The sequence below is a fragment of the Astatotilapia calliptera genome, chromosome 4 (genome assembly GCF_900246225.1).
Source record: "Astatotilapia calliptera chromosome 4, fAstCal1.2, whole genome shotgun sequence".
Lineage (NCBI taxonomy): Eukaryota > Metazoa > Chordata > Actinopteri > Cichliformes > Cichlidae > Astatotilapia > Astatotilapia calliptera.
In genome coordinates this window covers 9,907,594-9,926,832 of record NC_039305.1, presented here as the reverse complement: position 1 = coordinate 9,926,832, position 19,239 = coordinate 9,907,594, and the positions used below count along the sequence as shown (strand labels likewise).

Below are 19,239 nucleotides of genomic sequence, written 5' to 3'. Positions count from 1 at the left end.
TCAAAGTTGCCGTAGCAAAACTACCATAATCCTACATTTGAGGTACAGACTTAAGGTTCTGCAGATGGCGAGGTACTGCAAATACACACCTGGATGAGCTGAAATAGCCGGTTAGGATTTGAGAAGCTTTTGAGAGCATTTTCAAACGGAAACACTACAAAAAAAGGATGCTGAAACTTTTCAGAAGCCTTAAGCAAAGAAAATTGTAATGGACAGTTTCTATCTTTGGATCAGAGAATCTAAGGAGAGGTTTGATGAATGAATGTCACAAGTCTCATTTTCTTTTAAACTATTTTAACACTACAGTGCTTAATGAAAGCATGCCTCTTCTTTTACTTTCTGTATAAATTGTAATGCGTTTGTACACTGCATTCATGGAGATTTGTTTTCATTCTAAAGTCTTTTACTCTACTCCCTGCTGAACTATGTGGTTATTATATTGACATCTGCAGTGTCTGAATTGACCAATTTTTCTTTCTTTTTTTTTTTTTAATTTTAGTTTACATTAGAATATTTGTTCCAGCATATGCCTGCTATTTCACTTTTTTTTAATATATATTTTTACAATTGAAACAACCAGTTTCAAGTTCATTAGACTGTGTCCAAGCATTCTGTTAATTTATTTGTATTTGTCGTTTTTTTTAAAGTCATATATGCACTTTTTTTCCCTCCAAAAGAATGAATGTGTATATACTTTGTTGGTTAATCCATGCAAGTATAAATTGAAAAAGATTAAAAATATTGAAACTGTCTTGGTTGTTGTGCTTTTACTTTGTGTAATGTTGAGGTATAGCTATTCCTACACTAGGGGGAGTGTTTCTCTAACAAATCTGCCCACAGCATGACTCCTAATGCATCTCATGTGTTTTCTTGGTTTATGCATCATTAAAAAAATGAGGTTTTGAAATACATAAGAGGCTCTAAATTTCTGGACAGGGTTATTATTTCAAGCTTTCACTGGTTCCAGAATATCGAGGTCCGGGGGTGGGAAGTGCAGATGGGAGCAAGTCTGAGCTTAGCTTTTACTCAAAGACGTAATCACTTGTCAGATTTTTGTTTTTTTCCATCCACCTTTTGGCTTCTGTGTCAGTGAAAAGGGATTTAAAAAACAAACAAAAAACTTGCATAGCAGAATAGCAGAGCATGTTCCCAAGACAAGTTAAAAGAAGATCATTTTCTGCCAATACTTTGCAACAAATTAGATAAAACATATCTTTTTCAGGCAGGAGGTAAAATATGAGGTATTCCCAGTAACACTTCAAACTTCCAGCTCTGAGACACTGCAAATTTACAATTATGTTTTAAATAAACTGATTATTTTTTTTAAAAGAACCCTTAAAAAAAACATGAATTTATTATTAGTTTAGCATAGTTTCTATTCTCCTATAAAATATTTCATAGTGGTCGTATTAATACTTTGTGTAAAGATCTTTGATAAATGTTCTTTTTTTTTTTTTAAATCAGATTCTTCATTTCGTTACCAGATAAGAACAATCAGCATTTAGGTGCCACATGTAGAGGCCTCGTTACTGGCTCTCTGTCATGGGTCATTGTAAAGCAGCCGTTAAGCCATAGTGGTGTTTGCCTAAATTTTGAGGCATCTGAATATCTCTTACTGTCTGTCTGACTGTTATCAACTTGTCAGCTTACACTATCAAACAGGACAGCCAGTCAGCTGCTGGCTGACATCCACTTCATGCATCATTTGAAATTTCCTGGTAAACGAAGGATGCCATTTACTCTTATTCTCCAGTGCTTTTAAATGGAGTCAGAGCAGCATCTGAGTCTCCTCTCACGATAATACCAGTCCCCTGTGGTACAGTGAAGTTACTTTAGCAATTCGCCTGTGGTTTTATCTTCTTTGTCCCCTCTTTTGACTCCACCCCAGAGAGTGCAGCAAAATCAATAATAATTGATTTTAGAAAGCAGGAAAAGGAGGTTAGAATTCAAGGGAAGGACCAGAGGAAGACAGAGACAGAGAGGTACGAGCAAAGAGGTGCAAGACCCTAAGCATAATATGCATGTGCTGGCACAGATAAAGGTCACCAACATGAACCTGTCTGTAACAACAGATTATAAAGTGTCTAGCCTCGCAGTTACTGAGGTCTCGCGTATAAAAGAAGAATAGTGGCAGCTGCAAACAGTTACAGTGACAGTAAGTCATTTTATTCAATAAAAAGGTAGGTGTGTTGAGTTCAGTAAAAGTCAATTTTAGAGATTTTTAAAAGAGAAGACATTTTTTGGCAGTTGTGCTTATAAACGCTGTAAGATTTTGACATTTTCTGTTCATTTTAAAAAAAATGCATTAAATCGGATATAAAACCTGCTGCCCTTGTATAAGCATTCATGGTGATGTTTCTCCTTGTAGCAGCCAATTAGTTGCTTATTTTCCTTTTTCCTGTTGTCGCTTTTAAGGTTGAGTTTTTATCAGTCCTCTATTTCCAAGACCACTCAATCAGGGTAATGTTCAAAGCAGGACAAAACAGCAACAGACTTTCAGTACAGAGAAAAAAGGCTGTTTGATTTCTATTGCAGGATTTGTCTGGGGTCTGATGGGTCAGCGTGGCTGACAGCTTGGAGATTGATAGTTGAGATCTTTCCCAGGCGGAACAGTGTTGGACAACATGAGCAGTGATCCAAGGCACCAGCAGAGCAGAGTGGAGGTGGGGCAAAAACTGCAGATGTGGTGAAGAGTGTATATGCGAGCGGGCCTGTGTGTGGTCTTTTGGCTGAAGGCCATATCCCTCCTGTCATCAGGACTGCTGAATGGTACTCAGTACCTGCAGACTCAGATCTAAGCACCTGGGGATCCACCAGTGCTTCGGGATGAGTAAAATTTCAAAGAAAATGGAATCTTTTATTTTTTTTTCTCCTTTTTTGTTCTTTGTCCTCTTATTGAATTTTTTTTTTTATTATTCTCTGCTGTCATTTCCTTTCCTTTCTTATCTAGTGTTCTCAGACAAAGCAAATACCCCAAGATTAGCACTGAGAGAAATTGTCACTCTTCCTGATGTTGATCAGAGCCATCCGAACGGTGAGTTGATTTTAATATAGATACATACACACATGCACATCCAATCGCAGTGCAGCTGCAGTGTTCCACTGATTTTTCCTCTCTTATGAAAACAACATGCTTATAAAAGTGATTTTAAAAGTTGATATCGCTGGGTTCTCCACTTCAGGGTATGCATTGTGGAAAGGTGGATGACCTTTCACATAATATTGTGTGCGTCTCATAGAGGAAACATTTTCTGACACAAGATTTTGACTTCAGCCGGCAGCTTGTTATTGTGACGATATATGGAAGTATTCATCAGTATATGGCAGCATAAAGTATAACTGAATAAACAATTGCTATACAGCGACCATGTATCGGCAGGACTAGGAATCTTCAAAGTTTGCAGCATAGCTTGCAGTATGTATTAAAAATCCCTTCTTATGTTGGTTGCATGACCAGAATCAGACAGGTGCAATAACCTTTTGTACAGCTCAGCAGATTTATAGTGAGAGCCTTTTCACTATGACTTTGATGGCCAGTTTCTATTTTGGCTGTATTACTTTCAGTGTGGGATAAAACATAAAGAACTCAAACCTGGCACTGAGCAGGTGACAGGTACTTGAATATTGCCTTTGCATAGATGTATTTGCATACATTTCTGGAATAATGATGTAAAATGAACATTAATGTTGTAAGCATTTTCTTGAAAATGAGTACTTATTCAGTTAGTGTACCTAATGCAATTGCTGCCCTACCGTTTCACTAAGAGGACAAAATAATTCTCAACGCTTTACAGAAACATACATTTTAAATATGAAAAATATCACAGAAATAACTCATTTTCATAAGGCCCACAATTAATTGTGTATTTCCGCTAGAACGGAATCCATTATATCTGAAATATACTAAAATAAAGGGGTAACACTTAAAGTTTATACATGAAAGAAGAAATAATTGAACTATACGTAATTTTAAGTAGTGCATAATGTCTTAGAAGTATATAAGATAGGCCTATAACCTGCAATGTTTGATGGTGTTTATTTTTTTTATTGTAAGTAGGAAAGGGAGATTGGTCATTATCACAATTTATATGTACTATAAGAGTACAGCTGAAGAGTCAAAAACCCATCATGTGCACTAAAATATTGTGCAATTACGACATAAGACTGGAAAGTTAAGCTACTCTAGAATACAGCCCGTGGCCCTGAAAGTACAGTGCATTCACAGAATAAGTTGTGGAAATATTGCTTATTTTTATGCGGGAATACGTGGAAGATACTCACTACTTGCTTGCAGGATAATTTGTGTCTTCTTGTATCTTGTGTAGATAAAATATATTTAAATTCCTTTTAATTCTAAGGAAATTACACCCTTAGCCGTGTCCCTCATTGTAGTTGTAACAAATCAGGAAACAAAAATCTTATAATGGATAATGCAATTTGTCTCATTGCAGTTCAGCAATGAGACAAATTTCATTATTTTTGCGTCTGTAAGTCATCACAACAGCTTTAAAAAAATAAATAAAGCAAGATGCAGTTGAAGTCTAGACTCTCACTTTCGCAGTTCCCTATTTTACGAGATTAGAAGATATCAGTGCAAAAGAAATAGACCACCAGCTGCAACAACAAAGCAAATCCAACATTGTGAGAGCAGAAACTTTAGGGGTGGTTGGATAAACAGTTTTAAAACAATCAGGGGGATAAAAAAAATCAACTTGGCAACATCAAACAGCCTGATTGTCCACTGAGCACAACGGTGGTTGTTGATCACAGGATCCTTTCCATAGTAAAGAAAAACTCAAGCCAATTGAATAGCACTTTCCAGCTGGCAGAGGATGTCCTTATGCAAGTTGACCATAGAGAAATGACCTTGTGATAGCAAATACTGGGAGCTCATTACACTGGTGTTTACTGATGATGTGGAAGTTGGATGAATTCTGATGAATTCTGAAGTGTGTAGAGCAATGTGTTCTGCTCATATTCAGGCATATGGGATAAAGTTGATTGTGCAGCACTTCGCAGCACTTCGCAGCACAGATACAGTGACCCAAAACATACGGCAAAAGCTGCCAGGAGTTTTTGAAGGTCAGATAGTGGAATATTATGCAATGGGTCAAACACCGGATCTCAACCTCATTGAGCATGCATTTAATTTGCTGAAGATAAAACTAGAGGATAAAGACCCAAGAACAATCAACTGAAGCGTATCTGTAACCGGAAGGTCGCCGGTTCGATCCCTGGGCTCTCTGTCCTGGTCGTTGTGTCCTTGGGCAAGACACTTTACTCTACCGCCTACTGGTGTTGGCCAGAGGGGCCGATGGCGCGATATGGCAGCCTCGCTTGTGTCAGTCTGCCCCAGGGCAGCTGTGGCTACAACTGTAGCTTACCTCCACCAGTGTGTGAATGTGAGAGTGAATGAATAGTGGCATTGTAAAGCGCTTTGGGTGCCTTGAAAAGCGCTATATAAATCCAATCCATTATTATCATTATTAAGATAGGCGCAGTAAAAGCATCACAAAAATGATGAAGTTTGAAGGATAAAAAGATGGATTGTGTACACAAACAAATGCAGTTCCTCAAAAGTTAATGCAGTTATTCTGTTCAATGCTTTAAATTACAGCAAAAAGCCTGAACTTGTATTTATCATGTTTCGTTTAACACAAAGGAACACTGTGTCACTGTCTAGAAATCTCTACACATATTTATGTGATCGCCCTTTGGACAGTAAATAATCAAGGCAGCAGAGTAAAAACTGTAAAGGTCATGCATGGTCAAGTGTAAATTGTATATCTTAGACTAGATCCAGCATAAACTTTGCAGCCTGACCTAATATATGTTCTGTCAGTATTATATCTGTTTTTGCTGTGAACCATCACATTGCTGGATTTGGACAAGAAATATAACATGACTCTTAATGTTATGTTTTTCTACAGGAAGAAAAGGCTTGCAGGAACAATATTTTAATGAGGCTCGGTGCTATGAATCCTCTTTATCATGATACATGGTTTCACGAGCACAGCAGCTATACGGATATAAAGCCAGATGTCCCTATAAGCTGTTTCACCATTATTTATTTATGAATGAATATCCTCCAACTTCACTAATACATCCCTGGGCTTAGGGAAATGGCCTAATATTTTTGTTAAGCATGGCCTGGGATTTTTTATTGCCTGTCAAATCTCTAAAGTTAACACTTTGTCATTTGTGTTTTTTTTCCTGTTTTCTTTCACCCCCTACTATACAGAAAATCTGCAGGAGCTGACAGTGGATGACAGTCGAGCCTGTAGAGGCACTAAGATCTAAATAAGTGCTTTTGTTATTATATCCTGCAGTTGATGCATTCTAAAAACAGAAATGAAAATTTGATCATAATCGTCAGAAGCGCAAATGCTGTTGATTGCTCACCAAAGCAGGAAAGCAGTAAAAGCCCGAGCAAATAGTTTCTGAGTATAAAGAAAATAGAGTCCTTTTCTAATGCAGCTTTAAAAGAGGAAATGATCTTCATTTCTTTATGCCCCCGATGCAAATACTCCATCTTCACTGACATATTTACGTAATAAACATAACCTTGTGCTTTGAAGTTGAATGAATGATAAACCTAATAGTGTCTGAAGGGGATATATCCCTACTCCTGTAGTTCTACTTTTGTAGCATTTGAGAAGAGCGCTTTGGTTGACACAAAGATACATTTAAAACTGCTTTACTATTCAAAACAATCTCTGGTGAATTCTGTTGGTTTAATGTGGATGAATACAGCAACAAAGTGCTTCCCTTGTACTGAGTTGAGCTTATTTATTCGGTTCTGAGGTTCCCATATGTCTTTGAAACCCCTCAATTAAGCTCAACCATGAACGCTGAGGCAGTGGACAAATCCAGAAGGACTTGATTGGCCTTTTTTAATTTTTTTTTTTTTTTACTGTTATTCATATTTCCTTGCTGAGAGATAGCTTAAAAGATAGCTTTTACAAAGAAAAGTGAACTACAAATTGTACCGCTGCTATATGGCAATGAATCAAATTCTGCACTCAGTAACGGCCTTGTGTCATGTTCATGAGAAGTGAAAAAAAAAGCCAATCTCTCTGCTCTGCTAATTAATAGTAAGAAGAGACCCTATCACATTCCCCAGAGTCTCCTTTTCACCAGTGAGAATAACAATGAACCCAGCTGAATGAATTATAGATTGCCCTATACTCTGAAGAATAATTCGAGTGCTTTAGTACACAGTAAATTTTGGTGACCATTTAAGGCACTTTTAAGCTGTTTTCAGCACCCACAGAAACTGACTAATGAGTGTACTCATGGTGCTGTAATGAGTCAGCCAAGTGTTGGCTTTAGCCAGAGCAGCACCTTAAACCAGAGCCCATGCTCCTGCTGATGTGTGTATGCTGTGTTTCAAGCGTTCTCCTTCACTTCCCACCAGTTTCTGGCTGGGTTCCCAAACAGGCTTTCTTCGGTGATAAGCACTACCTTTGTTGTTGTTGTTTTTTTTTAAATTTTGTTATTTAAAATGCAAATAAGCAATACTTGCTGCAGCCTCACAAGAACAGCACATTCTTGAGACATAGATACCAACAATTTCAGATTCTCAGTGGATAGCATGAAACAGAATTTCAGATTTGACTATTTTTTTCAATTTTCCCATAAAAAGGGATCTTTTTTCTCCAGATTTATATACTCAATATATTCTTATCGTCTCCAGCCAGAATGAGTTCATTTAGCTGTTGATGTAAAAGATCAGATGAAGCTCATAAGTGCTGGAGAAGAGTCACTGCAGTTTGCTCCTTGAAATGTCAGCATTGACTTTGAGGCAAGCTCCTTAAGTCTACCTCTATAATTATGACGTGAGGAAACACGTTAATGAATAAAATATCAAACTGTGCCTTGAGTGTGTAAACTTGAAAACCCCCTGGCAACTCACGAGGATCTTAAAACTCCTACTTTCATGCATTTTTAATTGGTGGTAAAATAAAGGGAACGGGAAAGAAAACAGAGCAAAAATGAACTCCACAAAAAGTCTTTACATGTAATGCAGAGGCAATTTACAGCAATTTAGTGTGGCTGGAATCCAGCAGCCTCCTCAGGCGCCTCTTTTATTTTCATAGAAGATGCAGTGACAGTAATGAATCATAGTTAAGACCATACTGCAGTGTAAGCTTGCAGTTTATTAAACAGTCAGCAGCTCATTGCTTTTGATCCTTGGGAACGTCACTGTAATAGATTACAGTCCACCATGTTGATAGTTCTTCCACTGATTTGTCTCTGGTATTCTTTCCTCTCTGTGGGCTCAGAGGAAACAACAACAAGCAAACAGACCTAAGAAACCATGTTTTGGAATGTGAATGCGGTGACCTTGGCTTGCGTTATCCTCTCGAGCGTCGAGTTTCCCCGTGGCTGAAGGCAGGAATTTAATCATTGCATTCTTTTGTCTCTGAATCGGGTTCGCACTGACATCTCGGTGAAGGACGAGATATGTTTGGAAAGAGTTATCAGGTCTTACAAAGAAGCAGAAGACTTTCACTTTCCCTTGACTGCATCATTTATCCTCACATGACTGATACTTCTATCTGGTGCTAACATGAAGCCATTATTCTTAATTCTTCCCAGCCTCTGCTATTTAAGCCAGAGGAATGAGTTGGAGTTGGGTTACATTGTTGATTACTGTGACTCATCAGTATTGGTGAGATTTGCCACATTAACATTGCCTGCCAAATACTATTGATTATGAAGGACAAAAATATTGTTCTGTAACTCTCAAATGGGTAACAAATGTGTGTCAGCTGAACAACATAAGGAGGTGCCAGTGCCCAATGAAGAAGACATCCACCTTCATGTCTTAAGTCACAGCTTTGGTTCTGGTTACTAAGTGATCAATGCCAGGTTTCAATTAAATGATATGTATGAAATTTTATAGCTTATACTATTCAAGTGCTTGTTCTCATCTTCACAAGCTTTCCCTTGAAGCCTGTTTTGAATGCTCTTCCAGCCACCATTCAGTGTTAGCATTTCCTTATTACTGTAGGAGCTATTTTTGGGTTGATACCCTATGTATGCAGCTAGAAGTCACTTTTTGATGTGTTGAATGTATTTAAGGTAGACACGCGTAATTAGCGGCAGGTGTGTTGTTGATTGGAAGGAGGTAAACAGTTTGTGACCACTGCGCTGCTATGTTAAATCGTGGAAGGACAAAATGAGTAAGGCTGGGGTTATTGGACTGTATCAAGTTTAATAATTTCAAGCATACCAGTGGCATCGCGTCACCCCCGTCAATGAACACCTCAGTGGCTTCAAGCGTAGGCTTAGCCCCTACAATTACAGTTACCCACATTTTACTAAAAACAGTATTTTCTTTTATTTATTGCACTTTTTACACAGGACAGTTGTTTGCTAATCTTAATTTGCAGAATATATCAGTGATATTGTGCATACTTTGCCTCCTGCTCTATAACAGCTGGGACAGGCTCCAACCCAACCACAACCCTTAGCTGAATAAGTGGAGCAAAATGGACGGATAGATGGATACTTATTGTTCACTGCCTTACTGCTTGCTCCAGCAATTCTCCTTAGTATTCTCTTCTTGTCCTCAGCAGAGACTTTTTGCCAGCTTCAAAAACCACTGTTCAAATCTTACTTTTTCCCCCCATTCCCCTTTTATTTTTTCTCTCTTTAGTGCTTACATGGGTAACTCAGTTTTCCAGACAACTATCGTCACAACAAAGAAAATGTATACATATAAAGAAGTGGAAGCCAGAAGACACGTATAGAAAAATGTAGAAAGTAAAACACAGAAATGAGATAAAAACACAGTTGGCTATTGCTGCGTACCTCCAAAGCCCCCGACTGTCTGCGCTGGCTGTTGTGTCTGTCATGAATCTCAGTATTGATCTCAGTTTTGAATGAATACCTTTTGTATAACATTGTAGGTGATGGGCCACACAGTGGTGCACAAGTTGTGCACACAGTCTAATATTTCAGTGACTAAAAAAAGCTTTTGTAAAAGTTAATTTACAATATTGTGCACAGTGGAAAATATATAGTGAAAAAACCAGTGATCAAATATGAGGACATTTATGTTTTTGTATTTGGTGATTTAAAATAATTTTTTCTTTCATATACATGAAACATACAAAGATTTCCCTAAAATTGTGTAGTTTATGGGTCTTTACTAAGGTAATATGACCATACAGCTCTCTCTTCTTTACTCTTTAAATTTATTTGTTGCCCATTAATGAATGTTCATCCAAATATTGGCAAATAGCTAATAGCTCTATTTTTTTTTTACACTTTGTGTAAACCCATGCACTAACAACCAAACATGGTAAAAAAAAGATATATAAGTGATAAAAAAATATATAATCACAATAGCATCTATAACATAATCATGTGTTTATGTTCTCTAGTGCACCAGAAATAAGCCCAGGCATGTCGAGCAAGAGACGTGTTCAGCCACCATAATTATTACTGAACAAGGGCGCTACTTTAGCAACCGTCAGCAAAACACAGTACTTTTGCAAAATATGCAAGAAAACTGTGGAACTGTTCAAGTTGGAAACAGCAAATGTGTTTTAGCACTTGACCACCACTGGTCTAGTATTACCAGGTTATGAAGGAGTGAATGCTAGTAGCTGGTGATGTGCAATGTAAATGTAAATAAATTGCACCACCCAGTACTACCCAGTGGAGTACCTGCTAGTTGCTCTCTATATGACACAAAGAACAAAAAGATGGGAAAGCAGGTCTTTAAGCAACTGGTTAAAAAAGTTCGGCCCTAGATACAATATCCCAATATTATGTGACAATAATATGTGAAGAAGAGTTACAAGGTTAAGTTACTTCAGTTAATGTTAAACTAAAGTGTGACTGAGTTGTTTTATACTGTTACTTAGAACTTCAAAAGAAAACACTACCTAGGCTACTTTTGTGCTTACATTTGACTTATGTTGTGTCACTACTATCGCACTATAATGTTGCTGCTGCTAGCACCTTTTTCAATAGATTCACACTTCAAATTAGGTAGTGTATCATCAATGACAGTAGCTCACTGGAAAAGAAAAATGGGAAATGCTCTTCATTTCTTACACTTACTGTATGAATGCTGCTACCTGCAAGCCGCAAGCATTGATAAAACATTCAGTAGTTTTTCTGTATCATCAGAAATACTGCTATCGCAAGTTTTCTTGAAATATCATGATATAATTTTACAGTACCCACCCCTACTCTGGACCTTCATCCTTGATAATCCAAAACTTTACATTGGGAACAAACTGAGCACATGCGTGCTGTGTCATACACACCATCTCTGCAGCTTGAAATATTCGTTTTATGAACTGATACAAAATAGTAGAGGTGCACTCTTTTGGGGCCTGTTGTGTTTAGATTTTGGATTCCCTTTTGTCCTTTTGCCTTGAAAGCATTGCATTAGTCATTAGCGTTCTCTTCAAAGTCGTTCTTCAGAACTGAATTTATTCAAATTTTTGACAGAGTCTGTCATGTGTGAAATAGTTTAGAAGCAGCCACCAGCTGCCCAGCTCAGCTTCCATCCTTGGTGAGAGGATCGAACACAGTCCAGGACATAATGTGTCACAGACTGCAAATCACAGCACACAGAGCTGCACAATGAACAATGAGGAGGTTGCATTGCATAACATGCCAGGTGCTACACTTTCCTCTGCTCCCCTACAGTTCTCTCGGCATGAATTTTCCCTTGGTAATGTTCACAGTGGGGGATTGGGTGGTTGAGCTGGTCCAAGTTGGTCAAAGCTTTTCCTCTAATACATGAAGGGCCTTTGATGCTGTTTCTGCAATGATTGCAAAGAAAAGTCTGTGATAGTCATCAGTCTACTGTCTGCGTGCAGCTTTGACTCAGAAAAACACAGAAATGTTACGCATATAATCCTAGTTTCAGAGGCACAGTGCATCAAATTTTGAGCTAAATATGCAGTAACAATGAGGCAAAGTTTTTAACATAAAGCAGTTTTGTAGAAAGACGGTCATTCCACTTGTGTTAGTTTGAATAAAACATCAGCTAAAAGATAATAACTGGAACTTTGAAGCACTCAAAAAATGGGCAGCAGGTCTTGTGCAATGTGATGCAAGATTTACAACATCTCAAAGTAAAAACACCAAAACAACAAACATGAAAGTGACATGTCATGAAATCTTTTTTCTTTAGGGAAGCTGTGCTAATATATAGAAAAACATCCTTGACAAAACCTGAATTAATTAATAGAAAAATAATTTAAATGGTTTCAGGTGCTAATGAACATCAATTTGCTACTTTATTACAATTCCAAAGTCAAATCAGTACACACTTCCCAGCTGATTGTTTAGCAGTCTAGCCCTCACTGTCATGTTTGACTGTCATGTTTCACTCTCACCTTTTTCATAGTAATTTAGCAGACAGCGCTTTTCAAAAATAAAACAAAATTAAATAACTGAAAAATTTAGCTTACCAGTAAACATAGTGACACATTTTACAGATTTGGTCTTACATTTGGCAGCTTGCTATAAAAATGAATCGTGAATGGATAATGGAATTTAACATGGAAATGTTGAATTTTTGAGTAACCGTATGCTAACAGGTGTGCTGTATTAACTTTAAATAGTTGTGTTCCTAATTTATTTCTACTTCCTCTTTGCCTCCAGGTAAGACATTCCCACAATACGGTTCAAAATGCTACCGGACACATTTATAAATTCTGTTTGAATGGAAAAATTTGTACCAACAATCTGATCAGAACACACAGAGCCGCATTGTTTCACTGTGATTAACAACTGATTAGAAAAACAAAGGGACTCCAGCCCCCACCTGGCATGGAGCAAAAGTTTCTTTAATCAGTGTCATCATATCCCAAGCTGCCTCTGCCAGGTATTATCAAACCCATAGAATAGACCAGGACAGCCAATCCCATGCCTGCTTTGCTCAGCATAAGAATATGCAAGAGCAATCTAAAAGCTGTTCTACTAACTGAGACAGAGCATCTAACGGCCCCGTTCCTGGGGGCATATAATTTCCCATTTCAGCATACTGGCCGCTTGTGTAATTAATCTTAATATAGGGACAGGAATTGGCAGGACAGGGTGCTATATGAAAGGTTCAGAGTTTGGTCTGCTGTCAGGTTGAACCTTGTGTCTCAAGAACAGAAGTGGTTGTTTTCAGGAAAACTTAAGAGGCTGCAGGAATGATTTAGCGTCTCTGTTTGGGTTATAATGAGACAACACATACATGTGGCTGATTTTGATAGGATATCTAACTCCACAGCTCCAATCAAATCAAATCAAATCAAATTGCTAATACTTTGTTATACATCAATTGTCTTATTATATCATTTCCTCAAACAGAGAAATACATTTGTATTAGCACTGAATGCTACTTCTTTATGATTTCTAAAACAGCAGAGTCAACAAATGGGTATACTGTGATGATCGTATGTAACGACAATGCCCAGATACACTTAAACATGGCTGAATGGAGAAATGTGCTGTAATGTGTGTGTCTATAATTACTTTTGCTTTCACTAGAAAAGAAAATTATTGGTTATTTTTAAATTTTTCAGATGTTATTTTCTAATTAAAGCAATGAATACTGAGTCACACTGTAAATATGTGACCGCCCATCTCCATATTTACTTGAAATATAAGCCAAGGACTGAGATGGAAAAGGACATGGTGTTTAATGTGTTCTGCACATGCTAATGCAGTATCTAATTTATGTTTGCACATAACTTAACAAAGATGAAATACGACTTGGGGCTTCAGGGAAGTTACTCAAATGTCAAATGTTTAAAAATAGTGTTAACATTCTGTGTGTTTCATCTGAAAAATCACCCAGAGCCAGCTCCAGTTTTGTAATAACCCCACAAATGAAACTGGACATGAGCTCCATCTTCAAAATGTAGATAACCTCAACTGACAGGTGAAACCTCAGAGCTCAGAGGACACACTGCTGTGTATAGGGGTTTAATTGCAACAGTTTATTTATTTAAATCTGTTAAAGGACACAACGTACTGTAGGATTTACCATTAGGTATCTATATGACGATTAGCTTAAGAGATGCAGATCAGGACAGTACCCAGAATTCTCTGTGAAGTTTTTAAGGACTTGTATGTGTTTAACCCTCCTGCCATCCTTTAAAAAACTCACACCCATCACCCTAGGGACCATTCTCAGCCACGCCATAAAAAGACCATATATCCATATTTTATTCCACTTTAAATTAGCCAACCTTGTAAAACTACTTCTCCCTGAAATATTCATGTAAAGTTTTAATTATATTTTTGTTGTTTTAACCCTTCAAATTCCAGTGTTATTACATGAGCGCCCTGTGTTATAAGCCCCAAAAACCAAAAAACGAAACTAAATATTTCCACAAAAAACCAGTTGAAGTAATATGTGATTGTCATTATAAGTAGGCCTTTAGATGGACCAAAGATTGGCACCAACATACATTTTGACCTGCCATTATTTTTTTTGCATTTTTTTTTGCAATTTAAAAATTAAAACTTCAAGGCCCTGAGTCTTCATTGACATCCAAGAAAAGAAGAAAAAATAAAATCATATGATGATAATTTGGGGTTGAAAAATAGCGTTTATAATGGAAGTCAATGGGCAGAAAATGGTCCCCAGGGTGATGGGTGTGGGGATTTCTGCTGCTCAGCCATTTTAGGCTGATTTAAGGAATTCACACTGGAATATTAACATTGACAGGTAAAAACTATCCTGTGGCAAGTTTGGTTATATTCCACTGAACACAGTGGAAATGGCAGCCATTTAACACATAGCAGTGGCACAAAAAGGTCCCAAGAAGGCAGGAAGGTTAAAGTGGGAATCAGTTGCTCAGTAAGGCCACATCCTCCCTCACAATGCAGACTAATGAATGTGTTGTTTAATACTACAAAGATTATTGGGCTGATCCTTTTGCAAGACTGCAGCTGGTTATACTGAGATTCCAACCACAGTCTGAGGTTCAAGCTCAAAATCCCCGTGACGTGTCTAAAATATCAAGTAGCTGTAATTGTGCATATTTGCATTGATGGACTTGCTGTTATTTCACTTGGATGATATGCAGGATATGTCGTTTGGGAGATATTAACTCCTCACCCCACTCTATCTCTTCCCGTTTCTCCTCCAGTCCTCCTTTTCTGATTCTCCCTCCCCCTTTCATCCCTCATCTGCAGTTCTCGGCTGATCTGCCATCTTTAAAGTCACTCTGGATCACTGAGACTGTTGCTCACTCAGCAGATATGGTTGAGCTTATCCTTACAGTCTGGTGCATTATAGAAGCCATGTAAGTGTGTGCGATACCTATAGCTTTACTCATATACTCTCTATGACAGATTTATAGAGTGCAAAATATGAAAGATCGCTATCAAATGGAAACATGAAGACAGCGTTTTCCTTTATAAGATTAAAATTGTGAAAACCTTTGTTATCTATAATGGGAAAAGCAGAGAGACTTTATTTTACTTATCACTACAGAAAGTCAACATGTCTGGTTTTATTTGTCTAGACACTGGTAACATACAGGCCTGAATACTTTCAAAAATCTGATGTAGAGCAATCCAAACAAGATAGGCTCTTTTCTTCTAATCAGTGCCTTGATTGTTATCGATCTTCTCTCCAATCTGCAAACAGAAGTCCAGGAGTATTTTTATCATTTCAAAGTGGAGAAGCTTCTCTCCTGTGACTGTGTTGGTTCAGGAGAAGCGGTTTGATTTTTTTTCTTTTTCTTTTAATGTATCTATGTATTTATTTATTTATTTAGTGTCAATAATTTGCCTTCTGACTAGTTGGAATGAGGCAAGAGCAGACACAAATGCGATTTCACACGGCTGTGGGTTTATTAAAGTGATGGACATCATCACAATCAATAATGAATACGAAAAAAATCTTAGAGCTCCTGTAAATTTTCTAAAGTGAAGCGAGTTCGCTTTATAATGAGAGCTATTTTGCAGCCAACTGATACTTAAAAATCAGGTAATTGTTTGAAATATGTCTTTGACCTTGTTATAAGAGTACACTGCAGCAGCAGCAGACGCGTGTTAAACTGTGATGACCCTTGGACTTTGCTGTCAGTTCTTTTCTTTGTCTGCCCACGTCTCAGGTGCCTGGTGGGCAGGGCAGGGATCCTGTAATCCTTCTTTTGATTTTGTTTTCCTGCACCACACAGCGCTCACCCACTACGTCCAATCTCATGCGCATCTCCCAACCCTGAATCCACACTGATCCTCATGCATCATGTATTTTCTTTGTTTTTTTGTTTTTTTATTTTTATTTTTTATTTTTTTTAGGGGGGGGGGGGGGGGGGGGGGGTCGTATTTAATCAGTCTCAGTGTTTCTTTGCTTTTTTTTTGTTTTCATAAATTATTTTTGTTCATTGCATTGGACTTGAAAGCCAAATGACAAAGCACTCCAATGATTTGGGTCAAGTTGTGTCAAAATGCCACTTTTTTATTGTGCAGGTGGATAATATGTTATCTATAACCCGATGCCCTTAGTGAAAATGACAGTCATTAAAGATAATGATCGTCAATCTATCAATCACAGTTGACAGTAATTAGCACACTTTATCCAGTCCTGTGAACCCTCAGCAATTAGTTGGTGTTTTACAAGAATGTGTAATGTCTGTCTGCAGGCCTTTCTGAACATCAAACAAGTTGGGTTTTACTTCTGATAAATTATATAAGACACGATTCTTCTCCTCTCGGGCATATCAGTTCAAAAGAATCTTCTGTACAATACCCCGCACTCATCATTTTATAAGACATGAACTCTATATGAAAAATCAATAACAAGGCAACATAAGTCTACCTAATATACTTTATATATAAGACTTCTTGTTTGGCTCAGTTTTGCCCTTTCTTGTTTGTTTTCAGTTTCTCTCTGGCAGAGCTGAGGCCAGGATACGCTTGAGTGTTTTTGAGGGCACTGACCTGTCCGCCTTCACTCCACTTCCTGCCAACGAACAATGTGTCACTTGGACATGTTATTTACCAGACTGTTGCTGTTCTTTAACGCAACACTAGAGCGAGACATCCCATGGATGAAAAGAGTGTTTTCAAATCATCTGTATCCCTAAAAGAGACATGACAGCAAGGGGTAATCTATGGTGCCTGTCAGGGATTTGCCAAAAAATAACACAGAATAAATATCTCGTGGTCTTTCTACATAATGAAGTGTTATTGTTACTGCCTGCACCCATGTAAGTTAACCTCCAAATAATTTGCTGTAGATACCAAAAGAAAACACTGCGTTCATAATCAGAACTGCAGTAATGCTATATTTGTTGTGTGCAGGCATAACTTTCCTACTTCTCAGTATTTTTTGCGTCAAAGATTATGTAGTAAAATACTTTTCTTCTGGTCATTTCAAAGTTTCAATGACCAAGAAACACTAAAGGAACAACTCAAATGGATTCATTTATGCTGATACGAAAAACGAAAGGTTTTCATAGGATTCGATGCAGGAATTTGAGCCACTCTTTTTTACACCGGTGTTTCATTTCAGGTACTGTGGCTGCATAACTTGCTCAAATCATCACCCCTTCACCGCTCTACTGAACAGCTGGTTTGGGTTGCTTGCGCTGATATGCTGTGTTTGGTTTTCTGTATATATGATGGTGTGCACTATGGCCAAACATCACTACTTTGGTCTCATATGTCCAAAGGCCATTGTTCTACAAGTCTTGTGGTTTGTTCAGATGTTCAGAACTTTGCAAACCTAAGCTATGCTGTAACCCATCACCCCACTATGCTCTCGCGCTGCAGGCTTACTTGTTGTTCCTAGAGTACATAAAAGTAGAATGGGAGGCAGAGCCTTCAGTTTTCAGGCCCATCTTCTGTGTAATAAGCTTCCAGTTTGGATTCAGACACAGACGCTCTCTCTACTTTTTAGGCTTAACTTCTCTTTTTGCTAAAACAGATAATTAGGTCTGGATCAGGTGACCCTGAATCCTCCCTTAATTATGCTGCAATAGGTGTGGGGTGCTGGGGGATTCCCATGATGCACTGAGTATTTCTTCTTCAGGGACCTTTCTCACTCACTGTGTGTTAATAAATTTCTCTGCATTGAATCATTGCTTGTTATTAATATCTGTCTCTCTTCCACAGCATGTCTTCTGTCTTGTCTTCCTCCTCTCTCCCCAACTGGTCGCGACAGATGGCCGCCCCTCCCTGAGCTTGGTTCTGCTGGAGGTTTATTGTTAAAAGGGAGTTTTTCCTTCCCACTGTCACCAAAGTGCTTGCTAATATGGGGTCATATGATTGCTGGGTTTTCTCTGTATGTATAATTGTCGGGTCTACCTTACAATATAAAGCCCCCTTAGGCAACTGTTGATGTGATTTGTCGTTGCATAAATAAAATAAAATTGAACTGAATTTTAGCGAGATGGCGCTTTCTCTTGAAAACTCTTCCAAAGTCATATTTATTCACTGTTTTTCAAATTGTACAACCATGAACTCAAACATGTAGTCTTGACTACTGAGCTCTATAAATTTGGAGATGTAGTTCTTGGGGTTTTTGGAAATTCCCTGCCCGTTCTCTAGTCTGATCTTGGGGTAAATTTGCCGGAATGTCCATTCCTTGGAAGGTTTTAATATTGTGTTATGCCTCTTAATTTCTATGTAAACAGTAAGGATCTACTTTTTCACAGGACTGCATAGAGCCTGGAAAATGTTCTTTTTAACATGACTATACATGTAGAGGGCAGCACAGTGGTGTGGTGGTAAGCACGCTTGCCTCACAGCAAGAAGGTCCTGAGTTTGACTTCACCACCTGGCTGTGGCCTTTCCGTGTGGAGTTTGTACTTTAGAGATGTTGAAATGTAAATAAAAATAAAATATCGCATGGAGTTGTTACTCAAAAAAGATGCTTCTTTAGCATTTCCCCCCAGCTTATATCTGTAAGGTGAAAAATATCTCCACTAATGAACATAAAGGAGTTTTTATGGCCCATTTACTAGGTACTAATTCGGAAAAAAACCTGAATGAGTGGGAGGCTAACTGAGGAGTTTAAAATATTACTTGAATAAAAAGAAGATGAAAGCAGAGATGCTTCACTGTTGCTAATTTTGCTGGTCAATTAAACTCAATCATTACCATTAGCCTCCAGAAATCATAAATTCAAATAATGATTAATGTAGTTTGAAAGTAGGGATTATAGTTACACAGAAGAAATATTTATTACAACTAGCATCAGCAGATTTCTCCTTCAGTGGCTAAAACAAGCCTATATTAATCTCTTTGCAC

At 37.9% G+C, this 19,239-nt stretch overlaps 1 long non-coding RNA gene across 1 annotated transcript; it reads left to right on the top strand.

Annotated features, from left to right (window-relative positions):
• Nucleotides 1–1,943: 1,943 nt before the first annotated feature.
• Nucleotides 1,944–18,132, top strand: LOC113019999 (uncharacterized). The gene is made up of 4 exons (XR_003272130.1): nucleotides 1,944–1,982; nucleotides 2,536–2,663; nucleotides 2,951–3,034; nucleotides 18,103–18,132. It is a non-coding gene; the product is annotated as an uncharacterized LOC113019999 (long non-coding RNA).
• The last annotated feature ends 1,107 nt before the right edge of the window (nucleotides 18,133–19,239 follow it).